We start from the raw sequence: 16,477 nt of genomic DNA on the forward strand, positions 1-16,477 counted from the left end.
TAGGTCTGGGGTTGTCACAGAGGGTATAAAATGAAAAGCAAAGCAAAGCAAAGCGTGCTGCTTATATACCACCCCATAGCGCTTCAAGCACTCTCTGGGTGGTTTACAATTTAATTATGCAGGCTACACATTGCACCCCCAGCGAGCTGGGTACTCATTTTACCGACCTCGGAAGGATAGAAGGCTGAGTCAGCCTTGAGCTGGCTACCTGGGATTTGAACCCCAGGTCATGAGCACAGTTTTAGCTGCAGTACAGCGGTTTAACCACTGTGCCACGAGGTGAAGATCTTGCCAATCACCTCTCATCTCTGTCTCCTATCTCCCCTTAACACACACAAATGCACACACCTCTCTAAGGGATATATCACACGCCTTGCACACAGAAGGTTCCAGGTTCAATCCCTGTCATCTCCAGTTTTTAAAAAACAGAATGGATCAGGACACATACCTTGCACATATCTGGAGGAGCTGCTGCCCATAAGAGTCATCTTCTGGTCATGACTATTTTTTACTTTGGTTATAGCAGCTCTAAACTATTATGTTATATGGCAGTGGTCCCCAACTGTTTTTACACCGCGGACCAGTTGGGGAAGGCAGGGCTCCCCCCCCCACTCATGCACATGCGTGAAGGAATGGACGTGCACTCATGCAGATGCATGAAAAGGATTGGAAGGACACTGTCATGCATGCACACACACTTGTGCATAGGCACAGGGTGCACGGGGGTTGCTCAGGGTCACTTGTGCGAAGGCACAGGGATTGCTCAGGGGCACTTGCTCGCAGGTGCGCACATGCACAAAAGGGGGTGGGGCGCTCACATACTCTCTCACATATGCGCAAAGGGGCTGTGTGTGCAGGGGGGTGGGTGAGAGATCTGTCTTCATGGCCCCGTCCAGCCCAGGCCACGGACCAGCACTGGGCCGGGGGTCGGGGACCTCTGTTATATGCCATCCAAAAAAGGCTACCAGGTTATGCAACCAATAAGTTCTCCTCCCTGCACATCTTATCCCATTTATTTTACAGGAAATTTTCAGCAGTAGAGATGGGCAAGAACTGAACCACAAACTAAAGAACCTGACAAACCAAGCTAATTTGAGGTTTGGTTCGTGAACCAGTTCAGGGATCCCATTTTGCTGAAGCAAAACAAAATGCTGAACTTTGCCCCATTTGGCACTTTGTTTGCTTTGACAAATTGGGATGAGCTATCCACACCCTTCCCACTGGTCTCCTGGCCAACTGCTCCTGCTCCTGCCACCTCCTCCTCCTCCTCCTTGGGTGCCTTGCTGTGAGACAATGACCAGGCTGAGCAGGGCCATCAGCTGGGAGGTGGGCACATGCTCTGAGGCAGCGCTCCAGCTTCCCTGCATGGCACCTGGTTGCTCCCTTGGAGCTTGGGACCTAGGGAGGAAGAGGAGAAGGTATGACAGCAGTGGTGCAACTCGAGCAGGTAGCCCTGCCCACTGGGCATGAACTGAAAACCAAATCATGAACCTGTTCTGTTTTCCAGTTAGTTTGTGCTGGGCTGTGGCTAACCATGAACCATCATTTTTTTAGTTCGTACCCATCTCTAATCAGCAGTAATAATCTATACCTTCTGTTTCTCATTATTTGACCCTAGCAAATTTCCCTCTAGTTTTCAGCCAATCTGCACAGGAACCTCATGCTGTGTGAATGGGGGGGGGGGTTATCCGAAACCAGAACTAGACAGGCACCAACACTGGTTGCCGGCGCACAGCCACGATGGAGCTCTGTGTGTGCACACATGTGCATGTGCAGCTTAGAGGGAACATTGGACCCAAGTATTCTAGGTTTCTGTGTTTGAGGTGTTTGATGGTTTTTGGTCTTTCATTACTCATTTGCCTTAGTACTTCTTCAATAGCTATCCTCCCAATCCAAGCAATAACTCAAATTTCAATACTTCCGTGCTTTTTATAGTAGCATCTTTTAAAGTCTACAATTCTGTGCCACCGACTATAAACCACACAGGTTTTAAGCTGGGGATGTAACCAACAAGTTCTAACATGTCTGAAAATTGTAAAACTGAGAGGCGCTGTTCTTAGGAGAGAACACAGGATGATCGCCCTGCTAGGACTTCCACTGTCCATCATGGAATCCCAAGCCTTCTGCCAGTTGCTGCATTTGTTTTTGCCCCCTGGTACTCTCAGTTCTAGAGTGCTGCCCTCGCTCTATGACTCTGTGAGGGAGGTGATCCGTGACCATTTTTCATGGCTACAGGGGCACAAGGTGGACTTCACAGTGGATCTGTGGAGCAGAGGTCAGCACAGCTACCTCTCGCTCACAGCCCACTGGTGGCAGCCAGAGGACTTGAGTAGTGGTAGGGCATCGGTGACAGGGCCACAGGGGGAGACCCTTGCCCTGCCCCCAGGCTACAGGTCTGTTCTGCTGCAGGTGCTGCACATGGAAGCTCAGGGAATGGGGAGGAACATCATTGATGAGTTCCTGTCTGCTCTTGCAGGAGTGGGGACCAGAGGGGGAGGTGACCTGTAGCCACATGGTCACAGATGCTGGGCGGAAAATGTTGGCAGCATTGAAAGTGGCAGGCTTTGAGGGCATTGTATGCATGGCACACAAATTACACCTTGTGGTGCACGATGCCCTCAGCCTGGGCAGCCATGTCAAGCCCAAGTGGACACAGGCACCCGGGGGACACGGGCACTCCTGGAGCAATGATGCCAACTGGTGGGCCACTTCTCCCGGAGCCTGAAAGCTGCCCGCCAGCTGTGTGAGAGGCAGGAGGAGTTGGGTCAGGAGACTCATGTTTTCCTGACAGACCTGCCTACCAAGTGGAACTGCACCTACACTGTGGTGTCCTGCCTGGTGTTTTGGAAGACATCATGTCCTCCATGCCCATTCTGCCCAGGGGGAGAGAAGTGAGCATCTGTGCCACTGGCTGGCCCTCTCTCAGATGGTGGAGGTGCTCAAGCCCTTCCTGGAAACCACGGACATCTTGTGTGGTTATACGGCAAGCCTGGGGCAGGTCATCCCCCTGATTCATGCTCTTGATTGGTCCCTGGAGACTGCTGTGGCACCAGGATTCTCCCTCCTTTCACAGACCAGGGCTTTGGTAGTTGTAGGCAGGCATGCAGAAGTGACTCCATCCTGTCTACAGTGACAGAAGTTACCACATGGCCTGCCTGTGTGATCCTTGAATCAAGAGGGGCTTGGCAGCACGCACCTCAAATGTCGAGGAGTGGAGAACGGAGCTCTCCACTGAGGACCACAGAGCGTTGGGGGCACAACGCTTGTGTGGGGCAACGGGAACGTCAGGCCACGAGGGGCAGGGTGATTTGCCCGAACCACAGGAAAGGACTTCACCTGGTGAAGGTTCCATTCACCACCAACATTACTGGATCTCTATGGTGACCTTGGCACTTGCCTCAGAGGAAAGACAGCCAGCTGAGGAAGATTCAGCAATTGTGTGGGAATACATGGCTGAGCCCCCTCAGCCTCACCAGTCAGATTAATGGGGTTGGAAACTAGTCATATGGCCGGAGTTGTCCAATATGGCCATGGACCCCCTTTCCATCCCTCCCACCAGCATCCAGAGCAAGTGTGTGCTTTCCCATATCAGAGATGTACTCCGACCACACCACTCGTGTTTGGATCCCATTACTGTGGAGAAACTTGTTCCTCAAGGTGAGTCTTCCCTTGTTGGGCTTCCCCTCACTGAACCCAAAGAGCTAGGGTTCCAATGACAGCCTCTCCCTTAACACACTACCTGCTTGCCTATGCCTGCCCACCCACCCATTCCCCAGTCCTCCTGAAAAATAAGACCTGCCTACTTGCCTGCCGGCCATTAAAGCAAAGCTTAAACCTGCCCCTCAGTCAGAACTCCAGCTACTGATTCCAGTTGTGTTCTCAGGCCAAGTTCCAAGTCATACCTGCCTGCCTGCCTCCTGGATCAAGTCAGACCAGCAGGCCAAGAACTGTTGAACTCCTGCCTGCTGGATCAAGTCAGACCAGTGGGCCAAGAACTCTTGAACTCCTGCCTGCCTGCCTGTTGGGTGATGTAATCCCGGCAGGCTGTTTGTTCCAACTTCTGCCTCCCTGATTGCCTGCTGGGTGAAGTAGTCCCAGTGGGCTGTTTATTCCAACTTCTGCCTCTCTGACTGGGAGGAGAGAACTCCTGCCTGGCACAGGTTAAACCACATCAGCTCTGCAATATGAAGCCAGGCAATATGGTGGTGGGGTGATGTGCAGACAGCCTTTAGTTGGGGCAGACCCAGGCTGGCTGTCTTGGCATCCAAGCCTAAACCCTCTCTTGGCACATCCAGAGCCTGTCCCAGCACCCCCGGATGTGACTAGAGTGCCAGCCAACCCTCCCTTGGCACACGCAGAGCCTGTCCCCATCCCCAAACATGGCAAGAGGGCCAGCCAGGCCTCTTGGCAGTTGGCACACCCAAAGCTGGTCCTGACATCCCGAAAGTGTCAAGAGGGCCAGCCTGTCTCAGCCCCCCAAAAACCTCCAAGGGCTATCTTTATCATATCCAGGAGGTCTCGGCAGCCAAGTTGCAATCCCCCCCCCCAGCTTTTTAGTTCTAAACAACTATCTTTGTTTGTTTTAAGGTTGTCAGCAAGTCTAGTTAGAAGCTGCTGGTGAGTGACAGGTGGTGAGTTTCCTAGGCCTGTCTCAGATCTACCCAAAGCCTGTCCGGGCATTGCCCCAGCACACGGCTTCAAATTGCAGAGCATCTGTTTCCAACAGCCCTGCGGCCCTGCAAATTAACTGCCGATAGTAGCACCTTGGACACTTTTCTCCTGTTGGTGCTACTGATTCCACAAGAGCTGGGCTCTGCCCCCCCAAGTGTGTCTGGGCATCCCCTGTACCAAGATGGACAACAACAACAACAACAATAGCAACACCTATAACAAGTCCAGTGGCTCAGCAGCACTGCAGTTTAACCCGCAACACCACTGTCTGCCTTGCTGCCAACTTCCTCAGTGCCCAATGGGTCCATTCCAAAAGTTTACGTTGCTGGCTACATGACAACTTTCCGAGTTCTGCAGCTCCTTTCACTTCCAAAAGGTCTGTGTGCTCATTCCAGCTTCCTCAGGCTTGATTCTCAAATGCTGCTTGCTGACTTCAGCATCCTATCCTCCTTGGGCATCCCCATCCCAAAAGGGCCAGGTTCAGCCCCACCCAAACCTGACTAATGTGCTCCCTCCTCCTGAGATTGCTGTGTCTGCCATGTTCCTCCCTGTCTCCAGGATCAGTATCCACTGATTCATTTATTCTGAAAAATCTTGGAAATGCATATTTATACGTATTTCATGATTCCAGCCTCCTTGGGCTTCATTCCATTTATTCATGCCTCTTCATTCTGGCCTCCTAGCCTTCTCTACTGCTCCAGAAAGCTGGCAGAAGCTGGATGAAAAGCAACAGGACATAGCTCACGCCATTGCACGGATTCAAACTGCAGTGCTGATCTTCTGATGGACAAGCCCAGTGGCTCAGCGATATAACCTGCAGTGCCACAGTCTATGTTGCTCCTATGTGCAACCTGTGTGGGCATCCCCCCCACCTCCCCGGGCCATGTTGGCCCCAAATCCTGCATCCCTCTCCAGCTGCCTTGGGCTTGCCTGCTGCTGATTCTGTGCCAAGAATCAGGTCAAGGCCCTTCCAAATCTTGTCTGCTGAGTGAAGTTGACTCATCAGGCCAGTTCTTTCCGGCCTGCCTGCTTGCTTATTCAAAGGGCAACATTAGTGCTCCAGAGTCTACTTGGACTTCATTCCTAATTCCTGGCTGTTCGTTCCAGCTTCCTACTGCCTCAGGTAGGCAGAACCTTGAACAAACTATGGGAGCTCAGTTCACCCCGTTGCATGGATTTGATCTTCCGCTCAAGAAGCCCAACGGCCCTGTGGATTAACCACTGTTACGTTAGTAGAACCACCCTATTCATGTGTTGTTGCTGTTGTTGTGCAACCTCATTTGCCTCCTGGGGGCAAACTTAACTATGCAGGCAAATGTGATGTTCCCAAAGAAGGCAAGAGTCTGCTTTCAAGCCTGTCTGGGTATCCAAGCGCCAACCAGGCCTGTCTCAAGCCCCCCCCCCCAGCCTGTCCGGCCATCCCCTGTGTCAAAGAGAGCCTGTTTCAGGCCCACCCAAAACTGGCAAACTGTTCATTTCAGCTTCCTAGCTATTCTACATCCTCAGTAGGTAGGCAGAACTTGGAAGAAACTACGGGAGCTCAGCTCACCAGTGGCCCTGTGGGTTAACCGCCGTTGCATTAGTAGCACCTTGGATCGTATTCATCTGGTGTTGTTGCTGCAATTGTGCAACCTTGGTTGCCTTCTGGGGGCAAACTGAACTACCTTTGCACTGAAGAAGACAAGAGTCTTCTTTCCGTTTGCTTGCTTCCTTTTGCCTCTGCCTCTTCCTTTTCCTCTGCCCCCCTCCAAGCCTGTCCAGGCATCCCCGTGCCAAGAGGGCTGGGCTCTGCCCCACCAAATGCCTGTCTTGCCATCCCATGGCAACACAGTCCTCCAAAGTACACTCAGGCTACTGCCTGAGTAAGTTGGCAGATCTTCCAATCAACAAGCCTAGTGGCTCAGCAGCAGTTTAACTCAGTAGGTAGGCAGAAACAGGAACAAGGGACAAGAGCTCAGGTCACCCCATAGCATGTATTCGAACTGCTGATCTTCTGCTCAAGAAGCCCAGCGACCACTCTGATTAACTGCCATTAGCACCTTGCAGTCGGACCCTATTCTCCTGCTGTTGCTGCTGCTTTGACAATCTCAGTTGCCTCCTGGGGACAAACTTAAGTAACTTTGCAGGCAAATGTGATGTTGCAGAAGAAGATCAGAGTCTCCTGTGGCTGCCTTATGCCTCAGTATCCCGATGGGGCCCAAAAGCCTGCTTTCCTGCTGGCATGTGCCCCAATGGGGCAACATACTCTACTTTGCTGCTGCCAAAGTAGGGGTCTAAAAGCCTGCTTTCCAGAGTACCTGATGGAGCAACACACTCTACTTTGATGCTACCAACCTACCTCAGTGCCCCAATGGTGCCCAAAAGCCTATCTAGGCATCACCCCACATCACATGGCTTGAGAATACAGAGCTTATCTTGTGTGAACAACAACCATCCCTTTTCTTCATCAATAACAAAACAAATAACACCATCGCATGGCTTCAGACTGCAGAGCTGATCATCTGGTTTGCCAAAGCTGTCCTCCTGGCTTCCCCATGCCTAGAGGGCTGGGCCAACCCAAGCCCTTCCTGGTAGTCAAAAACAGCATACTTGACTAAATAATTAATTCTTTCTGGAGGCTTGTGTTTCATATGCTTCCTTGATGCAAACGCCACCCTCTTGCTCATCAATGTTGATGAATTCTGCCACTACACACCCAATAGGCAAAGCCTATTTTGCTGCCAATTGCCTTGGTGCCCGATGGGGCCAGACACGGTACTTTGCTGCTGCCCACTATCACTGTGCAATGCCAACTCAGTAGGTAGGCAGAAGTTTGAACATACTACCCAAATGAATTAGTTCAGCTCACCAGCAGCCCCACAGATTAACCACTGTAGTAGCAGCACAGTCGGGCTCTGACCCACCCACCAAAAACTTGTCTGTACGTCACCCGAATGTGCCAAGAGGGCCATCTAACCCTTTTGGCTGGCACACCCAGAGCCGGTCCTGGCACCCCCAAATGAGTGAAGTGGGGCATCCAGCTCTCTTGGCAGACCCAGACTGAGCAGTAAGAAAAATGAATAAATAGTTGCTCTTGTACAACTAAAATGTACAAGAGCAAAGTGTTGGGTGATGCCTGGGTGATGCCCATAATGTGCCAAGACAGAGGGCTGCCCAGCCATGTTGGCACACCCAAAGCCAGACTCTGCCCCATCCAAGCCTGTCCAGGCGTCACCCCATCGCACGGCTTCAGACAGCAAGGCTCGTCTGGTTTTCAACCTGAGCATCTTTCTTTTTTTGAAGGTTTTAAAAACTATTAGCTCTGTATAGATTTCCATAGCACATACCACCAAAACACAGAGAGCACCTTGAAGTGATGCTTGACAATTGCATGAATTTGCTAGATTAGGTGATTTAGATTTTTTTGTAATTCTAAACTGCTTGATATTTAAATAATAGAATAACTGCTTCTATTTTTTAAAAAATATAGGTACATGGCTTTGCGTGTGCAAACAAATGTGCTTTCTACAGAAGGCATGGCAATACATAACAATGTTTTGTGACATTTACAATATTATTTTCCAAACACTAAATTTACTGGTGGAATTTGAATTATTTGGCTGCAAAATAATGAATATAATGCTGGTGTAATGTGTTATTTCAAAACTCAGGAAAGCTTTCTGTGCATCCTTTCCTGAAGACTTCTCTGACCTTTTCCTAGTTTTGCAATATGTAATAGGATCAAGCTACACACTGTTCTGAATCACAGCCACACAAATAGAAAAGAAAAACATAGAATAGTAGATTGCATATTCCTAGCACTTTATTTCTAACACATATTTATGTTAGCAATTTTCATAGCGGTTTGTCTGTTCCAGTATTGTTAAGGGGTAAACCTCATTCAAAGGGACAGGGATCATAAAGACACTCCAGTGTTGTTCAACATCCCAAAGGAGGCCCTGGAAAAGTGGTCAACTTAGCCAACAAGCATTTATTCAAAAATATTTGCAGCTTATCTCCATCACACAGTTTTCATCAGCGTACTTTCTGTAGAGGAACTAGCTCCAGTCCAAGAAGTCACCAATAGCAGGGAAATGAGAAGTTCTGAAATAATTCGGGATGAGACTATGGGTTTGCCAGAAGAGGGAGAGCAAGGGATTTTCCAAAGCAATCAAGCAATTGCTGGGACTGAGAGCCCTCACATCAGCTTAAGAGCAACAGCAGTTCCAGGGGGAGTAAGATACCAGCAGGATTATGATATGGGGACTCAGCTTAATTCTTCGCTAGGACTTGTGTCAGCAGATCTTGATGCATGTCAGATCTCAAACAACCCCCCTTCTCTTAGCACCGAGGGAACAGCGAAATCAGACACTGTTAAGTTGACAGGGATCCCGTGTACTTCATGGCAGTTTGGAAGTAATGAGATTTACCAGGGGGGTGGCCTACTCAGTGTACCGGAACAGTCAGCTGAGAAGGCTGGAGGAGTGAAGGTTTTCTCAGAATCATCGCCAAGTGCCTTAGTAGTTGATAGTGGAGCGGTTTTGCAGCATGGACTTTCACATTGTTTCAATAGTACAAGTGAATGTGGAACTAATTCTGTAAGCTTGCTTAAAGATACAAGGCTGCATTTGAACCTGTCAGATTGTGAGACTGTTTCTAACACAACCAATGTAGGGGGAAGCGCTAACTTTTTGGGATTACAAAGTACTGATGTTTCTCCAGAGACTGAAATCATATCTGGAAACTTTGGCCCAGTACCACAGTTAATCTTCTCAGAAAGATCTTTAGAAAGAAAAGCAGAGGTTGGGGACCATACTTATTTTCAACAGCCTATTTTCCAAGGAAGTGGTGAGAATGCTGATACTGTTTCTGAGGCTATGCAGAGTACTCCCGAGGGAACTTGGATGCAACAGCGGCCTCTTGTGACCAAACCTGATAGCACAGCTAATTCAGCAATACAGGTATTCAGGGGTGAAGGCATTAATCAATTTAGCCCAGGACAGATATTGGAGTCTGTTAGCTAATCACCAAAACGTCTTCTCGAATTCACCGGGAGAAACTAATGTGGTGAAACATTTTATTACAGTCAATGATGGTTTGACTGCTGTTTCTGTTCCTATGGACCTAGAAGGGACTAAGGGCAATTTAGTGTCTGGAACTGTTGAAAGTCTTATTTCACAAGGAGTGATTGAACCATGTAGAACAGCTGTGTTCAATACTATTTCAGTGTGTCAAGGCAAACAGGATGTTAATCCTACAGTGGAATCAGAGTTTAGCCAGTTAAATAAGTTCACGGAGACTGAGACAATCCCTACAATCAATGTTGAGACGTTGGTAGAAATTGTTGCAAACGCTGAATACATTTCTGTGATTGGAATAAAAGGAGGGCTTTATCAGATTTTAATTAAAGAGGAACATCGCCCTTATACATCATTTACTTGCCCTCAGGGAATTTACCAACTCAGAAAACTAGCACCTGGAATGGAAAATACCTATGTTACTTTTCAGAAATCGGTTGATGAATTGTTTGGTGATTTATATTACGTGATTGGCTATGTAGACAACCTTGTAATTTACAGCCCTGATCCAATTCAAGCAGACAAAAATGCTTTAACATTCTTAGAGAAGCAGAGACATCGAAGCCCAAGATTAATGCAGTGGTATTTCAGATTGCAAAAATATAATTTTGATGTTGAACATCTACCTGGAAAGGAGGCTTTAATTGCCCACTGTTTATCTCGAATGTTTAGTGCAGATGCAAGGGGAGAAAATGGCTAGAATTGATAAAGCTCTGATGTTTAATTTTCTTGGTATTCTGTATGACAATGTTCCTGAGCATACATAGAGTGTTTTATCCATTATTACTTCATATCAGTATATTGGGTTGTCAAGTTATTATGATGTTAACCCTGGTTTCACTATTTTACTGTTTGATGACTAGAGTATTATCTGAGTATATGCAGAGTGATATATCTGATTAAGTATACTAACATGTTTGTTCTTCTGTTTTTCAGACTAGTAGAAGTGTCTAACGCAATTTTCTCTCATGTATGGTAAATACTGTGATTATAATAGTTCTCATGTATCAATTGTTTTGCTATTTTAGAATCATATTTGAAATGTATTACTTTATGTTCAAGTTAATATCTTTCTCTATTTTGTTAATGCTTAATTATGACATCTCATCTTATTCAGTTATCAAAATTAAAACTTAAATTGTTTGAGAATTTTGTTAATCTTCCGGGGGCTTGTGATGAGATGGGTTTTTGAGTTAAAATCTTTTAAGGAATATGGGTTTTCTAATTATGAAATGAGCCAGAGAGGTTCCATCTTGTTTCTTTGTATAAAGTATCTTTGCTATGCTGACAAGTTGTTTTCTAGGCGAGCCGAGAGAATGTTATTCTGAGAGCCTGAGAAAGGACTCTGTGTGATTAGATAGATGGGAATTGTTGTGACTCTTTGATAAACCACCGTAACCCAAATAACATCTGGTGCGTATGAGAAAGAAGTCATGTGGTGCAACAGGACTGTTTGCCTAGTAACGAACTCTGATTGGATGACATCGTGGGAAGGTGCATTAAGCCCTTGCCAGTTACTCTTGAAAAAGGAACTTTTTGCCTATGGACATTGTCTTTCCAAGACCGACCTTTCAGTCATTCGTGACCTACTCTTCAGCCATTTGGGACTCACCCTAATGTCTTTCGAGAAGGACTGGTGGCCTACCTACATGGACTGGTTCCTATGCTTTGCTGGATTACTTTTGGACTTATGGGATTTTTCCTAAGGACTGTGCATGGACTATTTTCTATGGACTGTTACCTATGGAATATTCTTTATGAACTCTTTTTCTTGGAATACTCCATATGGACTATGCTCTTGTAATTTTGTAAGGACTATGGTACATTTACTGGATTTGGCTTTTCTAAGGATAATGGGACTTTTACTGAATCTTTCTTTTTAGTACAGGATTCTTGTTCTACAGGATCACTGAGGACTATAGCCTTTTTATAACCTACTTGGATTATTTTGTTTTTACTAATGATTTCCTGGACTGGAACTGTTTTTATTCTTTTTAATGGCTTTTTGTGTTTTTGTAAGGTTTTTGAACTCTTTTATATTTTTCATGTTTTCTTTGCCTCACTACATCTGTGTAACTAAACAGCACAATGCTAGTTTATTTGTTTTGGTTTAATTTGGCTTTGATACTTAGTAACATGCTTTTTCTTTAATAAAATAAAGATTATAAAACTCAATTGGTTTTCTGAACAGTACACTTGTCATAGGGTCATCTGAGAGTGCTGCCTCGGTCTAGCTTACTTAGAGTCCTGTCAGTGGTGCAAGTTAAGTCTAAGGACTACTAAGCCCACTTGACCTTTTCACAATAATATCTGAGAGTACCAGGGTGTTCTTCTGTGGGCAGATCTGTGAGAAGGAGTGTTGTAGCATGGCTAGCTGAATTTGGACTCATTCAGCCCATTTTAGCATGTGCAAACTCCTGATTGCTCTCTGTCCAGGCTTACACGTGTGTTCTTGGACCCGTGTTTGCTGACAATCTTCACTCCACTTTACACGCAAATGGTCCAACAAACAGCCAAGGTTTACAAATGTTCAGACTCCTGCCTCAGATGTCTTTAAGTTGTCTTTCCCAGCACAAGCAGTGTAGCTGAGTCAGGATGGGTTCAGTTGTCTGTATCAGGCTTCTTCCTGCTTTCAGGTGTAACCCTAGATCAGGGCTCAGCTCAAGTGGACTCCCTAAAGTCCTCTGGTATCAGCCCTTTTAGTAGAAAACATGGGAGCATGGGGGACTGTTTTTTGGTCCGTCAAATATCTTTTGGGGTTGATTTCTTTTCCCCTTCAGTGTTCTCTGTCATTCTGCATCTCCTCTTTGCCACCAACTAACTGAATTCCTTCTCTGTCTCCTTTTCATCCAAAACTCCTTGGTGGGTTTTTTCTTACCTTCTCACTCTTCTACTCCATCCTACCACTTGATTTCAGGAGTGTTCAGTTCACACTTGAGTAAAATCCTATAGAAGAGACCCATCCCATATCCACCATATATCTTTGGTGGGGACCCATAGAGGGTCAATGGGATGTGGAGGTAGTCTTCTTGTGTGCCAAACACACGTGTACAACAAAGATAGAAGTACTGTAGCACCTTTACAAAATTCATATCAGTGTGAGTTCTTGTGAATAAGCTGCATACAGTAAATACCACTATAATGCTATGCACAATAATCCTCTGGGTCAAATTATTGTATTACATGGCAAGTCTCCTACATGTCTTAAAATTGGATGACTAAAATACAATAAGATGTTCGGCCATAACAAAATAAAAATTAACATCACATTAACCCACACAATTTGCAACTTATATCTACTAATCAATCATTATCTCTTTAATTTGGGGCCATGTAGAAATGCATAAAAATTGCTATGTAATCTCACTCTTCTGTCTCAGGGAGTGGACTTTATCCATGAAAACTTACATTAAAATACAGCAGTTAGTCTTTAAAGTGCGACAATGTTTTTGTCATCTTTATTTTTGGCCCTATGTGCTAGGAGAGAGTAACACAGCTACTTCTAAAATTACAAATAAGACTTCTATTTTCAAAAGGAAAAAACATGGGGTGCATAAACAAGTTTAAATAAAGGAGCTGAGTCTACATCTTGGCCATGATTGTTATGTCTCCGTTGCTTCTGCATCCCACCCCCATGTCTATTGTGCCAGCCTGGTGAAAAGTGCTGCAGCAAGACTAGGCAACTACCTGTTTGTGAGATTTTACTGGCATCACAACAGAATCCTCCACCCTTCTCTTCCTCTAGGTGGGCACTGACTCCCAATTACTAACTTTGGATATTTTTCTTTCCTTAAAAATGGAAGGGGTGATGCCCTGTGGCCCTAGTATACTTGTTGTTTAGTCGTGTCTAAACAACCCATGGACCAGGGGAAGCATGCCAGGCCCTCCTGTCTTCCACTGCCTCCCGGAGTTGGGTCAAAGTCATGTTGGTGGCTTCGATGACACTGTCCAACAATCTCATCCTCTGTCGTCCCATCTACTCCTGCCTTCACACTTCCCTAACATCAGAGTCTTTTCCAGGGAGTCTTCTCTTCTCATGAGATGGCCAAAGTATTGGAACCTCAGCTTCAGGATCTGCCCTTCCAATGAGCACTCAGGGTTGATTTCCTTTAGAATGGATAGGTTTGTTCTCCTTGCAGTCCAGGGGATTCCCAAGAGACTCCTCCAGCACCACAATTCAAAAGCATCAATTCTTTGGCGGTCAGCTTTCTTTATGGTGCAGCTCTCACTTCCATACATCACTACAGGGAAAACCATAGCTTTGACTATTCGGGCTTTTGTTAGCAAGGTAATGTCTCTGCTTTTTAAGATGTTGTCAAGATTTGTCATCGCTTTCCTCCCAAGAAGCAGGCGTCTTTTAATTTCGTGGCTGCTGTCTCCATCTGCAGTGATCATGGAGCCCAGGAAAATAAAATCTGTCACTGCCTCCATATCTTCCCCTTCTATTTCCCAGGAGGTGACGGGACCAGTGGCCATGATCTTAGTTTTTTTGATGTTGAGCTTCAGACCATTTTTTGCACTCTCCTCTTTCACCCTCATTACAAGGTTCCTTAATTCCTCCTCACTTTCTGCCATCAGAGTGGTATCATCTGCATATCACAGGTTGTTGATATTTCTTCCAGCAATCTTAATTCCTGTTTGGGATTCCTCCAGTCCGGCAATCTTAATTCCATTTTAGGATTCCTCCAGTCTGGCCTTTCACATGATTTATACTAGTGGTTCTCAATCTTAGCTCCCCGAGTGAGGAAGGCTCTGAGCTTCCCGAGTGAGGAAGGCTCTGAGAATCCTTCCTCACTCGGTGTGCTGGCTACAATTTCTGGTAGTCCAAGAACATCTGGGATCCAAAGTTGTGAACCACTACACAATTTTACTGGCAGAAAGCAGCAATGACTTGAAACAACTGTTATGGAAAATGAAAGAAGAAAGTGCCAAAGCAGGATTGCTCTTGAACATTAAGAAGTCCAAAATTCGACTACAAAACTACACAATGTTAATGCTGACAATGAAGAAACTGAAATAGAGATTTATATATATTCTCTCTCTCTCACACACACACACACACACCTTGGTTCAATCATCAGTCCAAATGGAGACTGCAGCCAAGAAATCACAAGAAGACTGAGACTTGGAAGGCCTGTAATGAAGGAATTAGAAAAGATAATCAAATGTAAGGATCTGAAACCAAGATCATCCACATTCTTGTATTTCTGATCACCCTGTATGGATGTAAAAGCCAGACATTTAAGAAAGCTGATAAGAAAAAAATTGAAATATGGTGAACAGAGCATGAGGAGAGTTTTGCGAATACCCTAGACTGCCAGAAAGACAAACAAGTGGATCCTAGAACAAATCAAGTTTGAACTACCTCTGGAGGCAAATATTTTGAAACGGGCTGATCTACTTTGGGCATGTTCTGAGAAGGCAGGATTACATGGAAAAGACAATGACACTGGGAAAAGCCGCCAGCAAGAGAACAGGAAGGCCAAATACCAAATGGACTGATTCCCTAAAAGACTTCCTTAGAGGCTTCAGTCTACAAAAGCTGAGCAGGACAGCTAAGGTCAGGACATTTTGGAGAGTGCTCATTCATAGGGTCACCATCAGTGAGACATGACTTGACCACATATAAGAACACAATCAGAAGGGAAGGGTAGGGTTTGTGACCTCTTCACCAGTTCACCAAAATTTCATGAGCATAACCCAGCTTTTCACAAAGTACAGGTCTTCATCTCACTGGCCGGCAGTTATGGGTGCACACTGAAGTCGCAAACAGAAAAAAAACTAAACCCCAAAATTTACAAAACACACAACTAGAGCGCTTTCACCCCCTTTGCCTCAACGTCCAAACCCAATCACACGACACTCCCCCCTTGCTAAAAGGTTCTTATCAGAATGGCAATGTGCTCTGTCGTAACAACAGGGACAGCACATTTCACACATAAAGCATGAAAACCCCACTCATCACTTTTAAGAACCTGAAGGATCAAGAACTATACCGCTTCGGAACTACTTAGCCACTCTGCCACCTACTTATAGGTTACCATGGTGTCATGCTTTGGGTTTTCTAATGGTACTTCCATCGTGTTTCCATGATGATAAAACAAGTACGACGGGTGCTTGTTTGCTAAGTACTCCCAGATTTTTATCTTTTTTTGTCTCAGACAACTCACAACGAGCTCTTATTAGACATGCTAATATATTCATCAACAGTTCCCGCCCTTTCATTTATGCCTAGCTGTTTGCGACATGGGGAAAAGCTTCAGTACTTTCCCACATGTCGCAAAATGCTTCCCGGATGCTGCTTTGGCGGCGGATTCCCGGGGGGGGGGAGGGGCACGCTTAAGTCTCAAAGATCACTAGTGCTCGACTTCCGCCGGAGAAAAAACAGGCGCTTCCGTTTAAAGCGGGAATTGACTCACTGCGCGTGCGTGTAGTCGCTTGGGTGTTTCTCTGTGGGATGGTTTCTCAATGATGAAAGTTGTTTTACCGTTAAAAAATCAAAATCCTTTTAATTATTCTGACTCCCCATTAGAACGTTATACTTTGGGGCTCCTAGTTATTCCAAGGAGGAGTGGGAAGTCAAGGCGCTTTGGAGGCTTCGAGGGTAGTTGGATGAGGGGAGAGTCTTTAAGGAGGAAGCAGTTAGAATAAATGGAGGGAATCAGGGCATCGTTTTTGTGGAGTGTTCAGTGTGGTCAATATTTCAAGGAAGAGGGGGTGTACACAGACACAAGTGAGTATCTAGAGCT

The 16,477-nt window shown here is 46.0% G+C and overlaps 1 long non-coding RNA gene and 1 other non-coding gene across 2 annotated transcripts in view; both read right to left on the bottom strand.

Annotated features, from left to right (window-relative positions):
• Positions 1-16,061, bottom strand: part of LOC140701917 (uncharacterized) — a 41,000-nt gene extending 24,939 nt beyond the window's left edge. The window contains exons 1-2 of the long non-coding RNA XR_012080936.2: positions 15,759-16,061; positions 14,793-14,862 (exon numbers count right to left, since the gene is read on the bottom strand). This is a non-coding gene — a long non-coding RNA (uncharacterized LOC140701917). The remainder of the gene's footprint in view (positions 1-14,792; positions 14,863-15,758) is intronic.
• LOC140701934 (small nucleolar RNA U13) lies at positions 15,614-15,712 on the bottom strand. Its single transcript, XR_012080948.1, has one exon. It is a non-coding gene; the product is annotated as a small nucleolar RNA U13 (small nucleolar RNA).
• Positions 16,062-16,477: the final 416 nt, after the last annotated feature.

Source organism: Pogona vitticeps, chromosome 8 (genome assembly GCF_051106095.1).
Source record: "Pogona vitticeps strain Pit_001003342236 chromosome 8, PviZW2.1, whole genome shotgun sequence".
Classification (NCBI taxonomy): Eukaryota; Metazoa; Chordata; class Lepidosauria; order Squamata; family Agamidae; genus Pogona; species Pogona vitticeps.